The sequence below is a fragment of the Rousettus aegyptiacus genome, unplaced genomic scaffold (genome assembly GCF_014176215.1).
Source record: "Rousettus aegyptiacus isolate mRouAeg1 unplaced genomic scaffold, mRouAeg1.p scaffold_m13_p_2, whole genome shotgun sequence".
In the NCBI taxonomy this organism is placed as follows: domain Eukaryota; kingdom Metazoa; phylum Chordata; class Mammalia; order Chiroptera; family Pteropodidae; genus Rousettus; species Rousettus aegyptiacus.
This window is the reverse complement of record NW_023416295.1, coordinates 76,644,096-76,651,987: the sequence shown is the minus strand read 5'-3', so window position 1 is coordinate 76,651,987 and position 7,892 is coordinate 76,644,096. Positions and strand designations below refer to the sequence as shown.

The 7,892-nt window shown below is 40.7% G+C and overlaps 2 pseudogenes; one reads left to right on the top strand and one right to left on the bottom strand.

Annotated features, from left to right (window-relative positions):
* Positions 1 to 880: 880 nt before the first annotated feature.
* Positions 881 to 999, bottom strand: LOC118614247 (annotated as a pseudogene).
* A 6,021-nt stretch (positions 1,000 to 7,020) lies between these two features.
* LOC118614681 lies at positions 7,021 to 7,139 on the top strand (annotated as a pseudogene).
* The last annotated feature ends 753 nt before the right edge of the window (positions 7,140 to 7,892 follow it).

Genomic DNA, 7,892 nt, shown 5'->3' with positions numbered 1-7,892 from the left:
ACAATGTAATTAAAAGCCCGCCTCCCTTTCTCTTAGACATAGAAATGGCTGTGTTCCCTTCTGGCCAAGAGGAGCCTGCCCCTAGACACCTGCTGAGGTGGTTCAGCAGCTAAGTAAACAAAGTGAAGGGAAGCAGTCTTAATAAGGAAAGAAGGGTAGAAAGGAAATGGGAGGAAATAAGAGGATTATCAAATCAAGAAAATTAATGTTAACTAAGAACGATGTCACTCAAGGTTTCTTTAAAACATACTGAACTAAAGAAAAAAGAGAGTTTTATTTGAAAGCAGGCAGCACAAGAGCCAGGTCCAGAGAACATCCCTGTGGCTTAAGGGGAAGAGTACATGACTGTAATGGAGACCCCTTGGGATGGAGCCCTGGCTCAGCCACTCATTTGCTGTTTTTCTGGGAGATCATCTCACTACGCTGTGCCTAGGGTTCCTCATTAATAAAGGGTGTGTCATAATCCCTGCCCTTCCCCTTGACATTTGGAAGGGTGGACTGGTGGAGTCCACTATCTCAGAGAAAATTCTCACTATGGACCATCATGCCCATACTTGTACTCTCAAGGAGTACAGCTCTGCCCTCAGGGTCCAGCCTCACAGTCCACTTCCCATTGCTTGACTACAGCAGGTGCACAGCCACCATGACTTTGAACTTTCTCTTCTTTCTGGATCCGTCTTTCTCTGCACCTCCGTGTTGACTTGCAGTTCTTTTTCTTTTTCTTTTCTTTCTTTCTTTCTTTCTTTCTTTCTTTCTTTCTTTCTTTCTTTCTTTCTTTCTTTCTTTATTTATTTATTTTTTTAGATGAGGCAACCTTTGGTTGATCTCATAGATTGCAAGGATCTTGTCAGTTTACAATCCCTTATTTTTTAAATTTTTACACCTACAGCACCTGGTCTTCCTAGGTGGTCTCCCATCCAAGTACTAACTAGGCCTGACTCTGCTTAGCTTCCGAGATCAGATGAGATCGGGCTTATTCAAGGTAGTATGGCCATAGACTTGCAGTTCTTTTTCACCTGGCGAAAAAAATTTTTTTTTCATCTCCACTTGCTACCTTCTCACCATTCAGATCTCAGCTTAAGTATCATCTCTTCAGAGACACCTTCCCAGGCTGTCTTAACCATTACTGCTCCTCCCCCACTGTCACCCCCAGACACTCCCCTTTACATTATCCTCTTTTATCTTTGTCTTAGAATTTTCACTGTCTAAAATCATCTCATTTGTCCATTTGTTCACCAGTCTATTGTCCAAGCCTTCACTGTCATGTGAGTTCCTGAAGGGCAGGAACTCTTTTTCCCCATGAACACATTCCCTGAGATATATTAGGTGCCCATAAGTATCCATAGAATGAATGAAAGAATTTACTTGTCTCTCTCTCGCGCCTCTCAGTCCACCTCCTTCCGGTTCCACTCTTGGTTCTCCCTTGTCTCTTTCGGTCTTTTTACTATGTCGTTCCCCCAGCTCCCACCTCTTCCTCTAGGCAGCTGACTCAGACTGTAACAGCTTCTGCTGAATGACACTGGAGAAGAAGGTTTTAGCCTTTTCATTTCTTCTGAAGGCTGTAGGGTTGAAATCATCCAGCCTCAGCGGGAATCATTGAAATTAATCAACCTTTTTTTAGCTCATGTTGCTAAAAATATAGCTCTGATGCATTATTATGCCCACATTTTTTCTTTCTCATCTAAGATGGTCTTCTGGCCACTCAATTCAGAAAGGAAACAAATGGGGAGGGACGGAGGGAGAAAACTTCATCCTGCCACATTATCCAACATGCATTGGTGGTGATAAGCGGGAGCCCAAAGTGAAAAGCCCTCCAAGGAACTGAAAAAGGAAAATAAGATTTCCTTCACACAGGCAAACAGGAAAGCAACCAATCTTGGATCAGGACTGCGAGCTGGGGTAAACCTCAGGTGGAGGCACCACCATATCTAAAGGAAGAAATCTCTCCCCTGACATTAGAGTAAATGTTTACTTAGCCTCATTACTTTCCAAACACTTTGCTGAGAGATATCCTTGCATTACTTCCTGCAATCTTCCTAATAGTACTTTTCTTTACTACTATTGGTCTTATCATTAAAAGTTCCCATGGGAATGGGAACCATGTCTTTGGTTTCTCATAATTCTTTTGCTTAACATTTTGTCTAAACATCACAGCACAGAACACAATACTGGGAGGAACAACCAACACTGGCTTATTGATTAGTTCCTCTAAGCGAGGGGTTTTCCTCCCTTCTGAAAAAGTCTCCTTCCTCAGCTTCTAATCTATGATAGCTACATTGCCTATTTCTTGCCTTTAACCTTAGATTCTCCTTTTCCCTCTGTGAAGAACATCTCTTTCACCTCTCTGTGACAGACATCATTTATTCTCAAGCAATGTAGCTCGGTGTTTGGGCAAATGGACTTTTGAAAATAAGAGACCCAGGCCTGAATTCAAATGTAGTGTGTGGCATTGGACAAGTTAATATTTTGTGTCCGTTTCCTTTTAATCAAGAATTACTGTACGTGTTATTGCAAAGAGTAGAAACGTAAAGAGCTAATTCTTGGAAAGAGTTAAGATGTAACTAAAGACAAAGCACAATACCTGGAAGGGAAGTCAGGCTAGAGAAGATAGTATGTGCTGACCAAGTGATAGCTGCTAAGTTTTTTCTTTTTATTTTTTTATTTTTTTTATTTTTTATTTTTGGTTGTAAACAAAAGAAATTGCGTGTGGCTAGCTTAAGAAAATAAAGAAAAGAAAAAAAATTCATAAAGATACTGAGCACTAACTAGCTCAAAAGGCAATCAGAATGACCAGCCTCAGGAATGGTGAGTCTATAGGGATCTCAGCTGTCGAAATTCATCTAAGAGCCTTATTCTGGGTATTGCACTGAGCTGGCTTAGGTCCACTCACCTTCCATTCTGCTCCTGGCCTGAGTTCACCTAAAATTCAAATTCCATGATAGGAAATCTAAGTCATGTCTTCTTGGGGCGTGGGGGGAGTGGGGTAAACATGGTGATCGATATTCACAGATAGAATGGGGCATGGTTGAAATCTTTATGTCTCCTGTTGCTGCTGTAACAAACTGCTACATACTTCCTAGCTTAACATTAACACACATTCATTATGTTACATTTCTGAAGGTTAGAAGTCCGAAATGCATCTCAGTGGACTAAAATCAAGGCATCAGCAGCTGCATCCTGCCATCTGCTATGACAGTCTTACATAAGATAATCATTTTTGCCTTATAAAGTAACCTAATCAATGAAGCGATGGTTCATCATATTCACAGGTCCTGCCCACATTCAGAGGGAGAGGATTATATACACTATCTGTGTGTCTGAAATGTACCTTTTAATAAGATGAGCCATAGACACGTAAATGGATTGCAGTATACCACAGGAGGTATTGGTACAAAAAGGTGTCTGCCACCTTATGGGCAATTATGAGTAAAAGTGTCTGGAAAAGGAGGAGAGGAAATGGGGTTCAGGAAGAAAGTGAATCTGAGCTGTGTTAATTGATGTGGTCCCTAATACAAACTGCACCTGAAGACTAAGGGGGAACCAAATTCAGGTTTCTAGGTAAAAGACTAATGCTTTAATCAAACCACAGCTGAATTCAGAAAACGCTAGAAATTAAATCCAGGCAGAATTAATCATTTAATCACCCAGTCAGGACACCTGACTTGCTTTGGCTATTTAAGGGGGCTTAGACAATGCAGCTGGATCCCATTTCTAAAGCTTGGTGCATTTTGCAGTTCTTTTGATTTTAGGATTACTAGTGAATTTTCAGAATCTTTTTGCTAAAAAATGCCATAAAGGAGCAGACATATGTGGAGTGCAGGGAGAAAGAAAGTCGTAATATTGGTTAGATAGTAAAGTAGTTGAATTCGCCAACCGGCCAGTTGCCCTGGGCTTATTAGTTTCTTTTTAATCTTACACTGCAAAATAGAGCTGCAGGACAGCGTGAAATGTGAAAAAGAAAAAAGAGGGAGGGAGGGAAGATTATTAAAGCGAGCACAAAATTGAAAAGAAGAAAGTAGAAAGAAGTACATGCAGTTCCAGCTGGCTAGCACTGCTTGATCACAGCTCCATTTGCTGTTAGAGTTGGGGGAGGGGGAGTCCTTATTTCCTAGACTTTTTTTTCCCATCAGTTTTAGGGTTGGCCCAGCCTAGAGTTAACCAAGCCTAAGAATTTAGAGTATTCAAATTTTTTTTGTATTTAAAAATTTTTTAATTCAAGTAGTAGTACATGCACAAATTTTTCATTAAAGAATCGAGTTTTACAGAGGGATTTGTAATAAAAGGCAGACAGCAGTCTCTGCCCCATGTTCCCCCACCCCTATTTTCAGTTGTTTAAATAGTTCCTGCCCTACCTACAATGGATTTATGTCAGTCTTGCTTGTGTCCTAATTTAAGAGATCTCCTGACTCTGTATAAATGAAGATTTATCTCACCTGTACCATCATACCAATCTCCAGCTTCCATAAAGTTTGATCGCTATTCATACTTCCTCTATTGATTATTTTTATCACTCTCAATGATACTCTACAACCTTTATTTCTTGTTACATGTCTGTAAACAACAGTACCTCTTGACTTTCTCCCTTGCTTTGAAACTGTTTTAACAGGCATGTTGACAGGCGAAAATGGTTATGCAGGATGTTAAATAGATAGGCCATAAAAAAAGGTGTTTCATATATAAATAAGTTGAAATCCTGGGTTAAATAAATAGAACAAGTTTCTCTATAATGGATTATCTCAGAAGCTTTGATGTGTAAATATGTGCTGTGATGCTTCAAAGGGGCATGTGATGTGTAGCATTTCCCAAACATTTTATCATAAAAACTTTTTTTTCCACAGGACATCTACAGATATATCAGGAAAATGTTGCGAAAAGGTAGAGGAGACAATCTCCTGTTTAATGTAAGGGAAGGAGCACCTAAGTCTCCTTTTAGCAAAGTGGGAGTGATGTGCTTGCACTGAGCTCTTGCTAATGATGATGCTACACTGACTGCCGGCACACAGCAGCTCATGAGCTCTGTACTAATACCATCTCCCCTTTACAAAGAGGGCAGCTGAGGTGTAGAAATGGTAGTTTGTCCAGTGGTCCACAGCTAGTTAAGTGGTGAGTCAGGATTCAAACTAAAGCCTTAGGTTTAGAATTCCCCAACTACACCACACTATCTCCAGCATGGGCTGCTACCCTGCTAGAAATGAAAGCAGCACAAAATGACTTTAAAAAGAGCTTCAGTATTTAAACTCGATTTGTTACTATTGGATTGATTAGAGTTCCGGTCACACGCACATCTCTAGGTCCTTTTCACTTCCGAAGAAATGAATTTCAACTCAGTGAATGTGAGAAATATTCATTTATTAAAAGCACATTATGGGGTAGAGGACAGGTCAAGCCTAAAACTAGCTAACCATGGAAAATAAGGTTACGTATCTCTGAGGGGGTAAGGGTATGGGTTACAGCCAGGGAAGATGGAGAGCTGTAACCCCTGGGGAAGGAGAGGTCTGCGTTATATTTGGGGCTACAATGGTAGTTACAAAGGTGTTCTTAGGTGATTGGCAAATGAGGTCATTTTGATTGACACTTGGCTTTATAACTCATAGCCTATATAACTCATTGTGCATGTGCTTACCCACAATAAGGTCTGTTATAATTAGATTTATGAACATCCAGGCATAAACCTAGTATTATAATGAAGCTTAAATTGAGGGTGGTACCTCCAGATTTAGAAATAAAACATAGGAGTCCCAGTTACATTAGCATTTTAAAGAATGGCTAATTCTTATAAGTATGTCCCATGCAATATTTAAGACATCCTAAAACATTACCTATTGCTTATCTGTAATTTTTATCTGCTTTTTTTATTTGGCAGCCTTACAAGTGAGAACAGAACTCAAAACAGAGGATTCAGTGAGAGAAGGGCAGTGCAAGCTGAGGGACCAGAAGCACTGTGAGAGTATACTCTGTCTCTGAGCTTCCTTGACCAGTGTATGTCAGTGGTTTAAGGTGGATGCTGAGATACTGATTTCTCAGCCTTCTGCTTATCCGTAGAACCCTGGAGTAGCAAAAATGCAAGGCCTGGCACAGCATTCTCTTTCGGGGTCCTTGAAGGGTAACCCAAGTGTGGTGAGGTTTAACGGTGGACCCAAGGTTCTCTCAGGTGGCATACAAAATAGCTCCATCTGGACCTCCACATTAGCAACCAGCTGCAAAGCACTCAGCTGCCCATCATGGTCAAGGGACCCATGGACCCACTAGAGTTAATTTTCCAAATGCCTACAGAGGAGGGCTCACAGCCCAAGGTGCGACTTGTTGGGGTGAAGGTAATTAGGGACGGTTTGCAGGCACAAGTCCAGGCTTTGTAGCCCTAAACCTCTATTTCACAGATATCAGATTAGTGTTGCTTTGTGGATATGTACTCTTTCTAGCTATCCAGCTAGCATCCCGTGACTGCTTTGCCACACATGTTCTATAAATTGGAGCTTCGTTGTTATTTTCAAATACCTGACATGTGATAGTTTGCATTTGAACTCTGCATTGTTATAAAATAAAATTTAACATACCATTTGTCAATAAAAGAACTATTAAAGTCTTTAAATACAACTTTAACTCTTGTAAATGTTGAATGGTCATAAAAAATGGTTTCAAATTTTTATCACCTCTGCGCGAAACTCTGTTTTCAATGGTGATAATGAGAATTTGAACAGAGCACATGAAAAAGTCAATTAGGATTTGCTTGTAAACATTTTAACCTAAAACTTAATAGAAAAAGCTATGTTGACTTCCACTTCCACTTGGGATGTAAAAGTCACAAAAGAACATTGCTCCCACCTTAACAACAACAACAAGCCAGATAATCTACAAAATAATTTATTAAAGACTGTACGAGCATGCAGGTTGTAAAGAAACCTAATGAATCAAAATCCAAAAAGTGTCAGTGACCTCCTACGAGAGCTGCTTTCATCCTTGGCAGCACAGCAAATGGAAGAGGAAGCTGATTAGAAAAATAATAATAACAAAATAAGCTGAGTCTACGACCATGCTATCCTGAACCAGCCCAATCCAGTCTGATCTCGGAAACTAAGCAGGGTCGGGCCTGGTTAGTACTTGGATGGGAGACCACCTAGGAAGACCAGGTGCTGTAGGCATAAAAAATTTAAAAAAATAAGGATCATAAGCTGACAAGGTCCTTGCAATCTATGAGGTCAACCAAGGGTTGCCATGCTTAAAAATAATAATAATAATTAAAATAATAATAATAATAATAATAATAATAATAATAAGCTGATCCTTTAGTGTAATTTTAAGGGATTTAGAATCCCCAGGAGCTCTGACACAGGGTAGTCTGCATCTACCCACTGACTCTTTTCCACTGGCCTCCAGTGATTTCTCACAGGACAGCTTGGGGTAGGATAAGAGCTGAGAGACCCTGATGCACAGGTGTGCAGAGCCTGCTGCAATCTGACCAGAACTGAGGGAATCCCCAGCACTCAGGTGATGGCACTGATTATGAGGCAGCAGCTCTCTACCCCTGGGGTAGGATCTGGAGAGCTAAGAAAAATGCTTCCTCTTTTTCCCCAGGTGCAGGTGAGCTGAGCCTGCTCAAGTCTTAAGGAGAACTAAGAGAAATTCCACAAACACTTATTGGCCTCATCTTACTAGATTAGGTCCTTCTCCTAATGGGGAATGGGCTGGTCAACTGAGGAAGACACCTAATCCCAAACACAAGGACATGAGGCCTGTTGAAGCCCGAGGGCCAAACAGGGAAATTGAGAGAAAATCTCAAACTTTTCACTAAGTACAATGCAGAGGCTATGGGCAGTCGGGAGAGGGCGAGCAGGCAGATACAGGAATGAATGAGGCAAAGGCAAATGGGGCTAAATGGGGCTGCTGAAGTTGAA